The 12,034-nt window shown below is 43.5% G+C and overlaps 1 protein-coding gene across 2 annotated transcripts in view; it reads right to left on the minus strand.

Moving 5' to 3' along the window:
- TIGIT (T cell immunoreceptor with Ig and ITIM domains) overlaps nucleotides 1–12,034 on the minus strand; it is a 59,949-nt gene that overhangs the window by 28,138 nt on the left and 19,777 nt on the right. The window lies entirely within an intron of this gene.

The raw sequence follows: 12,034 nt of genomic DNA on the forward strand, positions 1-12,034 counted from the left end.
AATATCAACAGGATTTGAACCCATTACATACCTTGCTTGCTGTGAACTCTTCCCCAGGAGTCGGTAGCATTTCTGCATTGTAAGCTGGTTGCTTTATGCTGATGTAAGCATATTTGAATTTCTTTTACCTTAGTTGCAGCTTCAAAATTGGAAACCTTTAATAAGGAAGTTAAAAAGGCCAGTGCCAAGTACGTACATCCTTCTTTCTTAGTTAAAATATAAATAGCCACACTAGCTTCATGATCATCTCGGTTTTTCTTGTCCAGGAGAGGAGGTGCTTACCCTACACAGGGTGAGCAAAGGGGTTTAAAAATACTAATTGCCAATGGTTTTATTATTTTGTGGAATGAATTCTAAAGGTTTGCAGTGTCTGAAAGGCATGTGTTATGAGCTGCACCTAGCATGCTGTCCATTGTTTCTGCTACATAACATGAAACCAGTGCAAATAGTTAAAAACAGTATTATAAAGCCATGGGAGGCAGGGAGGGGATGGGGTTGCTTAGTGCTCTAGGAATGAGGTGTAATGCAGAGGGGTGAGGAACTGGGGCTGGGGGCACGAGGCAGAAGTTCTAGATTGGGTCAAGAAGCCGGGGGAGGGGGAGAGTGAGACAGGGAACTGGAAACCAAGGAGCATACTGGGACTCGTTGGGCAAAGAGACTGTGACTGGGAGATGGGGGAAGAAACTAGGATGGGGGACTAGGATTGAGTGCTTGGGAGGACAAGGACAAGGACAGACGGACCCCCCCATACACACACACACACCTCCCCCAAGTAGTTAGGGAAGCAGAGGAAGATGGCTGGGTAAGGAGACCAGCCTGGGCGCTAGTAGAGGGGAAAAGGTGAGATCAGATGAGGAGCTGGGTGGAGACTGGGACTGACTGGGCAATGAAACTGGGGCAAGAAACCTTGCTCAGGGAGGCTGGATTGAGGAGCCTGGTGAGGGAGAATGGAACTGGGAGTTAGGGTTGGGGAAAGAGACTGAGACTTGGATGCAGAGCCTCATGGAGGAGACCAAAACTGAGTGAGCAGAGACTGGAACTGGAATGAGGAATCTGGGGAGTACTGGGATGAGGAGCTAGAGGTGGACACAGGACTGGCACAGGGATGGGCTGGAAGGGACACAGGCAGGCATGATCAGGTTTGGGGTTACCGAAGCAGAAGGGTCTGTGACCACTAGATTGCACTCCTCTCTAGAGCCTGGAATGGAACCCAAGATTCTTGAGTCTCCTGATTCCTCTGCTATCAGCAAATATCTGTGAAACCCACTGGCAAAATGTGTGCCTTATTCCCCTCTAGTGACTGGCTCACATAAAAGATGACAACCTAATACTGCTATCAGTTACTCCATTAGCACAAGAGGCAGAGGTCTGGGTGGCAAATCTAAAGATCCCAACCTTGTTGATGCCCCATGCTGGTATCAATATAATTCCACATGACAATTTTTTTTCTTCATTTTGTTTAAAAAAAAACAAACAAACAAAAAAAACACACCTAGGAAATTACGCATACAAAAACTATGTTAAACACAGTACAATTGCAAAGTCAGCCTCATTCCTTCACAGCAAAAACAGTCAGAAAAAGAAAGTCCCTGCCCTGAAGAGCTTACAGTCTAATTAAGACAAGACACAACAGGTGAATTTAACAATCAGACAGCAGTAAAGAGAGAGGGTGAAGGAAACAGTGATAAGACCATGTGCTTAAATAGGCCAGCTATGTGCACAGTTAGTGAGTCCATTAAACTTTTAAAAGAAATTCTAAGATATAAGCAAACAAATAGGTAAGATAAATTTCACAAGTTCCTACTGACTGTCCGCCTAGTTAATATCAGCTGGCAGATTACTGAAGACCTCACAATAGCAGAGAGATCTTGGAGGACAGGGCAGTGACTTTACAGCCAGGGGTTGGGAAGGGTGCTCTATGCACAAGGGAATAAAGCATGAAGAGGCTTCTAATAGAAGCAGACAAATGATGGAGGTTGGCATTTTTTGGTAGAGAGGAGGGGGTGAGGGAATTGATATAACACCACAAATAAGTAGGGAAGATTTCAATTGTGAAGAGCCTGAAGAATACAGACCCGAACCAGAGGAAGGATGGTCTTATGGTTAAAGCAGTAGATTGAGCAAATCACTTAATCTCTCTGTCCTCAGGTCATGTCGATGTCACCTTCCTCATTGTGTCTTTCTACTGATTCCCCTTTTCCACTGCATCAGGTACATAGGATTATTAGTAAAAATACTACAGTAGCACCTAGAGGCTCAAACCAGGTAGGCTCTGGACGAACACACAACAGGAAACAGTCCTTGCCCGCAAAACAAGCATTGCATCTAAACTATATACAAAACACTACATTAAAAGAACATGATTAAGGTTACAAAGTTAAGCACTCAAAAATTAGGAAATGCCATTATTAAGTTGCCTGTGCAATTTTAATTCAACCCTCTTATACATATCCATTATGATACAGTCTTTAATTACACAATCACATACTATTTTCTCCACTGGACCGTCTCATTCAGTGCACCTCCTTGGCTCCTTACCCCATTCTCCCTTCCTGCCCCTCCTCACTCGTTGTCCGAGAGACCCCACCCATGAGCTCCTCACCCCAGTTCACTCCCCTCCCTCAGCTCCTTGTCCCAGTCCCTCCACCTCTGCACCTGCGTCTTGGATCCCCTGCCCTTTGTCCCAGCCTCCACCCCCATTCCCTCTCAGCTCTGCATCCAAGGCCCAGACCACCAATTTGACTCCATGTCTCAATCACCCATCCCAGTCCCGTTCTCCAGAACTCCACCTTCCAGTGACTCCACCACTTGGTTCCTCATCACAGCCCGCCCCCCCCAGCCCTCAAATCCACATCCCAGTCCTGCACCCTGAGCTCCTTAACCCAGTCTCCCCCCTTGGCACCTGCCCCTGGATCCAGCTCCTCACCCCTCTGCATTACAGTCATTTGCTTCTTCCTTCCCCTCCATGCCACCTGGGTGCCAACCACAGCAGCACTGAGAACACAGGAGAGAGAGGCTCTATACTCTCAGTTCCTGCATCTGGCACCCTCCCAGCACATAGAATGAGCGATTGCTGGGAAAGTCACCTCAGTTGCTGGGTGGGGATAGGGCATGGGCAGTCTGGTCAGCACAAGGAGCTGTGAGGGGATGGAATATGGTCAGTTGCTCTGATCCCCTGCCAAATTCCAAGTTCCTGCTCCAAAGTCTGGAGGTGCAAGAGTTTCTCCTCAAAATGGTTATAAGAATTTTTTAACACAGGAAAAAAAACAAAAGATTTTTCCTTATCTTGTTTTTGGAAATCATAGAATTTTTTTTTTTTTTTTAATTTCAAAAAAAAATTAAAGTAAACTTAGACACCCACACCAAACATTTCAGCTTAAGTGGTTAAAGTTTGTCAGTTATAAGCAACTGGAACCAAGGTATTATAATGGAAAATATTTGGCAACCTGAACTATAGGCAGTACTAACTGTAATAGCCAAAACAGAGGAAGGTTGGGAAAAGGAAAGTGTTATCCCCAATTTATAGATGGGGAACTGAGGTACAGAGAGATTCAGTGACTTATCCAAAGAAAACCATTGCAGAACTGGGAACTGAATGGCAGTATCCTGAGTCCAAGTTCATTGCCTTAACCACAGGACCATCCTTCCTAACTGTCTAGCCTTGATCTCACTTTTACAGAAAGAGGTGAACTTGGTCTGTCAAGTAAAAATTTGCTGTTGGAAAGGGCCAAACTTCCTTCAAATAACCAGTGAAAGGCCTCCAGCATTTTGCACCCATCTCCACAACAGCCTCACTGAAAACTCCAGCTCTCTGCTTCCCACTGCTCATGAGGTAGATCTTCTCCTTGGTAAATGTCACTGAGCCGTGATTGGGAATATTTTTCTTGTGCTCCTGGAATATTCTCCCAGAAGGAATATGTGGAAATGGTCATTATTTCTCTCCTTGATTTTAGCACCAAGATGTGGGTATATTGGATTGGTTTCCCAGCTCATCATAAGAACAGCCATACTGAGTCAGACCAATGGTCCATCTAGCCCAATATCTTGTCTTCTGACAGTGGCCAATACCAGATGTTTCAGAGGGAATGAACAAGATAGATAACCATCAAGTGATCCATCCCATCGCCCATTCCCGGCTTATAGCAAACAGCAATCCCTGCCTATCCTGGCTAATAGCCATTGATGGACCTATCCTCCATGAATTTATCTAGTTATTTTTTGAACCCTATTTTAGTCTTGGTCTTCATAACAGCCTCTGGCAAGGAATTACACAGGCTGATTGTGCACTGTGTGAAGAAATACTTCCTTATGTTTGTCTTAAACCTGCTGATTATTAATTTCATTTGGTGACCCCTAGTTCTTGTGTTATGAGAAAGAGTAAATAACTTTTCCTTATTTACCTTCTCCACACCAGTCATGGTTTTATAGAACTCTATCATATCCCCTCCACCCCCCCGTCATCTCTTTTCCAAGCTGAAAAGTCCCAGTCTTATTAATCTCTCCTCATATGGAAGCTTTTTCATGCCCCTGATCATTTTTGTTGCCCTTTTCTATACTTCCAATTCTAATATATCTTTTTCGAGATGGGCGACTAGATCTGCACACATTATTCAAGATGTGGGCGTACCATGGATTTATAAAGAAGCAATATCATGTTTTCTGTCCTATTATCTATCCCTTTCCTAATGAGCCCAACATTCAGTTAGCTTTTTTGACTGCCGCTGCACACTGAATGGATGTTTTCAGAGAACTTATCCACAATGACTCCAAGATCTCTTTCATGAGTGGTAACAGCTAATTTAGACCCCATCATTTTATATGTATAGTTGGGATTGTGTTTTCCAGTGTGCATTACTTTGCATTTTTCAACATTGAATTTCATCTGCCATTTTGTTGCCCAGTCACCCAGTTTTATGAGATCCCTTTGTAACTCTTTGCAATCTTCTCTGGACTTAACTATCCTGAATAGTTTTGTATCATCTGCAAATTTTGACTCTTCCCCAACAGATTGTATTCATCTATGTGTCTGATAATTCTGTTCTTTACTATAGTTTGGCTGGTATTGAAGTTAGGATTACCAGCCTGTAATTGCCAGGATCACCTCTGGAACCTATCCTCCAGTCATCTGGAACAGAAGTTGATTTAAATGATAGATTGCATACCACAGTTAGTACTTCTGCAATTTCACATTTGAGTACCTTCAGATTCTTGGGTGGATACCATCTGGTTCTGGTTACTTATTATGTTTAATTTATCAGTTTGTTCCACCGCTTCTTCTACTGACACCTCAATCTGGGACAGTTCCTCAGATTTGTCATCTAAAAAGAATGGCTCAAGTTTGGGAATCTCCCTCACATCCTCAGCCGTGAAGACCGATGCAAAGAATTAATTTAGTTTCTCCACAATAGCCGTATCTTCCCTGAGTGCTCCTTTAGCATCTCGATTGTCCAGTGACCCGCTGGGTGTTTAGTAGGCTTCCTGCTTCCTGCTTTTTTTTTCTATTACTTTTTGAGTCTTTGGCTAGCTGTTCTTTTTTGGGCTTCCTAATTATATTTTTACACTTCACTTGCCAGGGTTTATGCTCCTTTCTATTTTCCTCAATAGGATTTAACTTCCACTTTTTAAAAGGATGCCTTTTTGCCTCTAACTGCTTCTTTTACTTTGTTGTTTAGCCACAAAAACACTTTTTTGGTCCTCTTACTATGTTTTTTTAATTTGGGATATACATTTAAATTGAGCCTCTATCATGGTGTCTCTGTTTCCATGCAGCTTGCAGGGATTTCACTTACACATTCTATTCACTATTTCATGTCACATCATATTCACTATCAGGCATTAAAGTGCCTCTGCTCAGATGTTTTTCCAGTACTGCGTCTATAATTTCAAAGTGAAGTCCCTGTTGCTGGGCAGCGCAGGAGTGACAGCTCTGACAGCTGAGGTTCTCTGTTAATCAACAGAACATTTATAACATAGGCAATAAAACTTCTGTTACTCTGTGCTTCAACCCACCAATGCACCACAACAGCAAGGGAGCATCAGTGGGGGTAAGAGCCTAGCTGTCTCTTCATGGACCATGCGGACTTTGGCCTATTTGCGGGGTCCACCAACAAGGGGGCCAGCTGGAGTGTCAATTTACGTGATGTGAACAATTGCCTATTAAGAACTGGTCTGAAGGCTACCAAGTTCATCTATCACAGCCATTGAACAGTCTTAGGGTGGTAATGAGTGTCACTCCCAAGCTGGGTTGGATTTGAATGCCTCACTTTGCCACAGATTTTTACCTCAGTCATTACGCTGTCCCAGAGACATCCACTCCCCCATAATTGCTTTACTTTGTTCCCCCTCCTTTTTCCCTCCCAAGCAGTCCAATGTAAGCATTCTTCAGCTTCTCACATGCACCTGATTCATATCTGCAACACTGCCCCATTTTCTCATAGGACCAGGTTCTCTTAGGCATGACCAACGTGGCTTCATATCCTAGGCAGTGATAGTCCCAAGGCATACTGGCCAAGATAGGTCTTTTAGGTTACAAATGACCTATTACATTTCTTCTCCTTCTCGTCTATCTGTGAGCTAGCCTGATGTCACTAACTTTTGTATGTTGGGGGAAGAACAACACTTTCATCCTGAAAGCTGCTTCCACCATCCACCTTGAGGTGGTGGTGATCCCTTGGAGTTCGAGGAGGATTGTCTTCCGTAAAAGGATAGCCAGTTATTGCTGGTGGACCCGCAGGTGGCTAACGGACCAATCCGAGATCCACCTATCTTGGCACATCTGAAGCTGACATTTCCCCAGGGAAGGGGCAGATCTGGATTGTTGAGTCAGGCCGCAGTACATTCTTTCCTTCTTTCCCATTTCTCCATTGATCTCGAAATACTGGGATCCCTGCCACAAGGTCCTTTTCTATTTTGGTCGGTCAAGGGATTGGGTTTCCCATGAGTTTGTCAATAAACCCAACTTGAGTAAGGCAGAAATCCAGAATGGTTTTAAACACTATTCACCTGTGTAGCAACATGTAATGTGCCCTCATTTAGGCACATTGGAGCTGAAAATGGGAGGGGCAAATGGGCCTAACCTTGCAAAAAATAGAAGAGCCAGCAACGATAGCATCACACTACAAAGCACCGCACCACAGCATCAGGAATAGATGGTAATGACACATGGACACAGGGGATCAAATCCCAAACACACTGTGAAGCTCTATCCTGGGCAGATTTGTACAGATGTTTGGGGCATCAGAGCAGGGGACTGGACTTAATGACCTCTCAAGGTCCACTTTCAGCCGTACATTTTTATGATTCTTTTGCATGCTGCGCAGCACTTGCATAGCCTTGACATGTCAGTGAAATATTACTGAATTGAACTGCATGCACTGCTAAATCATGTAGGCAATAGAGTTGCTGTAATTACATTTTTCTAACATCATTCCCCTCTTCCCTGATGCTCGTACACTCTAGTGACCGGTCCTTTTTTATTTCTACCTCAGTTTTCATGCGTGTATTTAGTTTGAGAGTTCTCATCGGAAAAATCCACACAAAGTAAATTGAATGACACCCAGAAGAATGAAGAGTTGATATGTCCTTGCTCAAATTTAAGCCTGACTGGATTTGAGCCTGAACTGACCAGCCCATAATTTTAACCTGATTCTAAGCAGTCTGAACTGAGGCTTAACCTATTAAACCATTCTCCTTTTAACTCTTTTTGCAGTCACCACTCCTGTTTTGCATCTCAACCTGTACTGCAAAAAGCTCATCCTAACAAAAGGGAGGAAGACAACAAAGATGAACAAGCTGCTTGCAATACCTGAGAGAGAGAGGTGTGTGTGAGAGAGAGAGAGAGAGAGAGAGAAGTGATAACATTAGATGAAAGAATCAATGAGATGATGTAGAATTAGATATGTGTAAGGGGGAGAAATCATGAAACTGTCTACACTGAAGGGAAGAGAGACAGTGACGGACAAGAGAGAAGAAACAAAAGAGAAAGAAAACAGAGCAAACCTTCCACCTTTTATCTTGTCAGCATCAAGGATGAAGACTTGGAGCAGCTGGTCCATGTTAGCCCTCGGAGACCCTCCCAAAATCATCAAGGGAACGTCTGGCTCTAAAATCAGCTCCAAGGCACAAAGTAATATGTGATGGGGTGCCTGAGGAACATTCGTAGCGCAGACTTCACTTTGGAATCGAAGACAGGCGATTTGTTTCTCTAAATGTTTGCACTGTCTCTGTGCCCTGAGAAGGGCAGTTTGCCTTCCTTGGGCATGTCTTCTCAGCTCCAAGTGCTTAGGTGTTCAGCTTAACATTCTTCAAGAACACAATCAGATTGTGAGGGTAAGTCATTATTTCTGTCTGTTGTTTCTTAACTGTGTCTGTGAAGATCTGGTTTATGGTTTCTGCAAGGTTCTAAGAATACACTGAGTCCAAAAGAAAAATGAATTGCACCAAAAACGTTGCTCTCAACCTACAATCTTGTCTAGGAAAAATCCTCTCCTTTGTGTCAGAGTGTTTGGGGAGCGCTACCTTTTCTTTCTTCCTATTTTTCTTTTCCCAAATAAATTCAGTTGGATTTTCTGAGATTCCCTCACCTCTTTCACATCAACAAGGCATTAAAAAGGGACTGGAAAAAAGGGAGCTTGGAGTCAGATGTAAGTTGATATTTTTTCCCTTCTAGGCTCCTGTAATTTTGAGGCTCTCTTACTTTAGATTCCTTCATTTTAATACTGCAGCGAGCTAATTTAGAAAGCTCTGAAAGAGACTTTTCTTTTTACCGCACCATATATTTCAAAGGAGGCAGGTTTCCAAACAGGAAAGATTATTCTCCAACAGAGAAATGCTAATTAAAATGGGAATTTTATTCATTGTTTTTATTGATGGCATTTTTTTTTTTAAATGTGGGTGAGGGGACATATTGACTTTAGTTAGTACCCTGGATTTTTGAAATTGACAACAATTAGGCTTTACTTCTACAGTGTACATTTGATTTAAATACACACACACACACACACACACACACACACACACACACACACACACACACACACACACACACAGTTTGATATTAAGGTTCCAGCATCTGTTAGGGCTTTGGATTTTTAAAGTCTCTGCTTCTAAGGTCTGCCACTTTCAGGTCATCTTACTGTTTTGTCCTTGAATCTGAATGGGGAATGCCTACTGTTCTGAGAGCAAGAAGACAGATGGGGAGAAAAAAGGGAGCTGGTAGGGAAAGAGAGAATATATAGGAACAGAGAAAGAGAGTCATAGTTGTTACTGCTTCTCCAGACTGAAGTATCCCAAAAGGTCAAAATGGGGAACGGAATGGGACAAGATCAAAACTAGCAATGGATCAACTCTGCTCTGATCAGTTGTCCCTTTAACCAGATTATCTCTACGTCAGGCACGATCTGTACTCATTAGAGCGAGAGAAACATACAGTGCTCAGAGGCTGAGACCTGCAATCACTGAAACAGAGTTGAGGGCTGAATTTTCCATTTGCCCTTATTTTGCTGGGTACATTGGAACTGTTTATTTAAGACAGCTTGCCGGTTGCGGCTTTCTTGATTTGATATTCTTTGTACACTCTTGTAAGCTTTGGATCTTGGACATGAGAGGTCTGTCCCTTCTCCAGCTGGGCTATCTCCCTACAGGAGACAGCACAGCTGTCCTCTTTGCATGCACACTCTGGGAGTTCCCATTAGCATAGAGAGCAGTTGTATGCATGTGCATAGAGGAAATGACTAATCCTATATAATGAGTCCCTAGTTGATATTTGTCCATATTACACACTACAAACTATGGCATAATTTGCATGATTCATGCTGGGGAACCAGTGCTCAAGATGGACTCCAGGATGGAATAGTAAGGGATGCTGCAGATCAGGCTGGAGGCACAATTTAGTAGAGCTGTGGCGGGTGGTTACAGAACTGGAATAGCAGTGGGTGCTGCAGATCAGGAGTGAGGTATGCTGGCTCCCCACACTGCTCTGACAAGGACTAGAATAGCAGAGGGGGATTGTAGATCAGGACTGAGGTGCATTGGCAGAGCTGTGCATGGGGAGCTCAGGAATAGCAGGGCGGTGCAGGAGTGCTGCACACTGCAGATCAGGATTGAGGGTCACTGGCAGAGCTGTCTGGGGCCCAGCACTGGAGTATCAGAAGGAGATAGCAAGTCAAGATTGTCATGCAAAGCTGGAGGAAACTGGTGAGCAGGACTAGAATAGCAATTTAGCTCTGGGAGAAAGACAGGTATCCAATACAGTTTTATTCAGCCTTTCATTAAAATTGTATTGGTCTTTTGGCTCTTTTACTGACCATGTAGGTAAGACATGGGGCTTGCTCATCAGAAGTGCAGATCCTTAGCGTAGCCACTTTTCTAGGTGAAAGAGTTGATATTACACAGCTTAAGAGAATAAATGGTAATTATTGCTATGCGTTCAGCACAGCATTTACACTACCAGAAGTGCTCTGCCATAAGAGATATCGCAGAATGGATCATGGCTGGAAGTAGCTCTAGCTGGTCTGCTTTAAGTCAGGACTGGCCTAAACCCTCACTCAAAACTCACAGTCAATCTTGTGCAAAATTTGGAAAAGCTCACTTAATTTTTTCAATTGCTTTGGGTTTTTTTTAAAAAAATATGAATTTCTTGCTGGGGGAAGTGCTGGCTCACCAGCATTGGAGACTGGATTCTATTACATATTGGTTCTTATACCAGGGCCAGCACTAAAGTATCTGAGCACCTCTATACATCCCCAAAGGTGGTGTAGCATAGACAGTAGCAAGCTACGTGTCCTTCACACCCCATAGCTAATGGATCTCGTCCCTGGGCCTGGGAGACCCACAGTTAGGGGAGAGAGAGGACTTCAGCCTCTATGGTCCATCCAGCCCTTGGCCTCTCTGATGAGATTGTCAAGAAGGGGGGCAACCAATGCTAGTTTTAGTGATGTGGACATCTATACTTATTGCTCAAGACACAGCTTCTGGTCAACTATTTGCACAAGTCTCAACCATTGTTGGGGAGGTTTCATTTAGAGGGATTGGGTGGAATGGGGTAATATTTGTACCACTTCAAGGACAGCTCTGTGCAGTGTTCTATACTTGCTTTTTCATAAACATCACATGCCCAGATGCTTTAGTAATGGGTGCCATGAGCAAAATAATTAAAACGAGTTAAATGTCAGAATGGGACACTGGGACAGAACACCAGTGTTCTCCATGATGACAGATGACAGAACTAGGAGCAATGGTCTCAAGTTGCAGTGGGGGAAGTCTAGGTTGGATATTAGGAAAAACTCTTTCCAGTAGGAGGGTGGTGAAGTACTGGAATGGGTTACCTAGGGATTCTCTATTCGTGGAGGTTTTTAAGGTGTGGCTTGACAAAGCCCTGGCTGGGATGATTTAGTTGGGGTTGGTCCTGCTTTGAGCAGGGGTTTAGACTAGATGATCTCCTGAGGTCCCTTCCAACCCTAATTTTCTAGGATTCTTAATACATCTGGAAAAAATTAAGTCATTTTCTATCTATGTGAATTAAGAGCATGTTTCTTGAGGATGACTGCAGCTGCCTTATAAGAGAGCAATTTAAGCCCCATGTATTTGGCTCCTGCCCTGCTACCCTGAGTGGTGAGCCTATCAGCTGAGCTCTTTGGTGCAAGGATTGTTTTCTACTGTGTTTAGAAAGGGCACAGCATCAGTGCCACAATTAAAAAACAAAACAAAACACAACACACTAACCTTACAAGCTAAAGTACAATAGGAGCTGATCAGCATCTGGATGGTACACCCTCAGTAGAAAAGGACAGCAGAAAATGGTGATGGAAAGACACTACTTATCGAACCATGCAATGAGTTAGTGCTGCATCTAAGACCAAACATGATTCTAGGAATGCTCCGGATATTGGAGGTACCATCGTTCGGCTAAACTATAAAACCAAAATCCTAAACACGTGCAGTTAAGGAGTCCATAGCAGTTTTTGCAAGAGAAGAGAGGCTGGCCTCAGGGTTCTAACCAAATTCTATTTTGGGTAACTACGTTCTGCTTTCCTGG

This window comes from Emydura macquarii, unplaced genomic scaffold (assembly GCF_026122565.2).
Source record: "Emydura macquarii macquarii isolate MOO-44397 ecotype Brisbane River unplaced genomic scaffold, CSIRO-AGI_Emac_v2 contig_1119, whole genome shotgun sequence".
NCBI classification, from domain to species: Eukaryota; Metazoa; Chordata; order Testudines; family Chelidae; genus Emydura; species Emydura macquarii.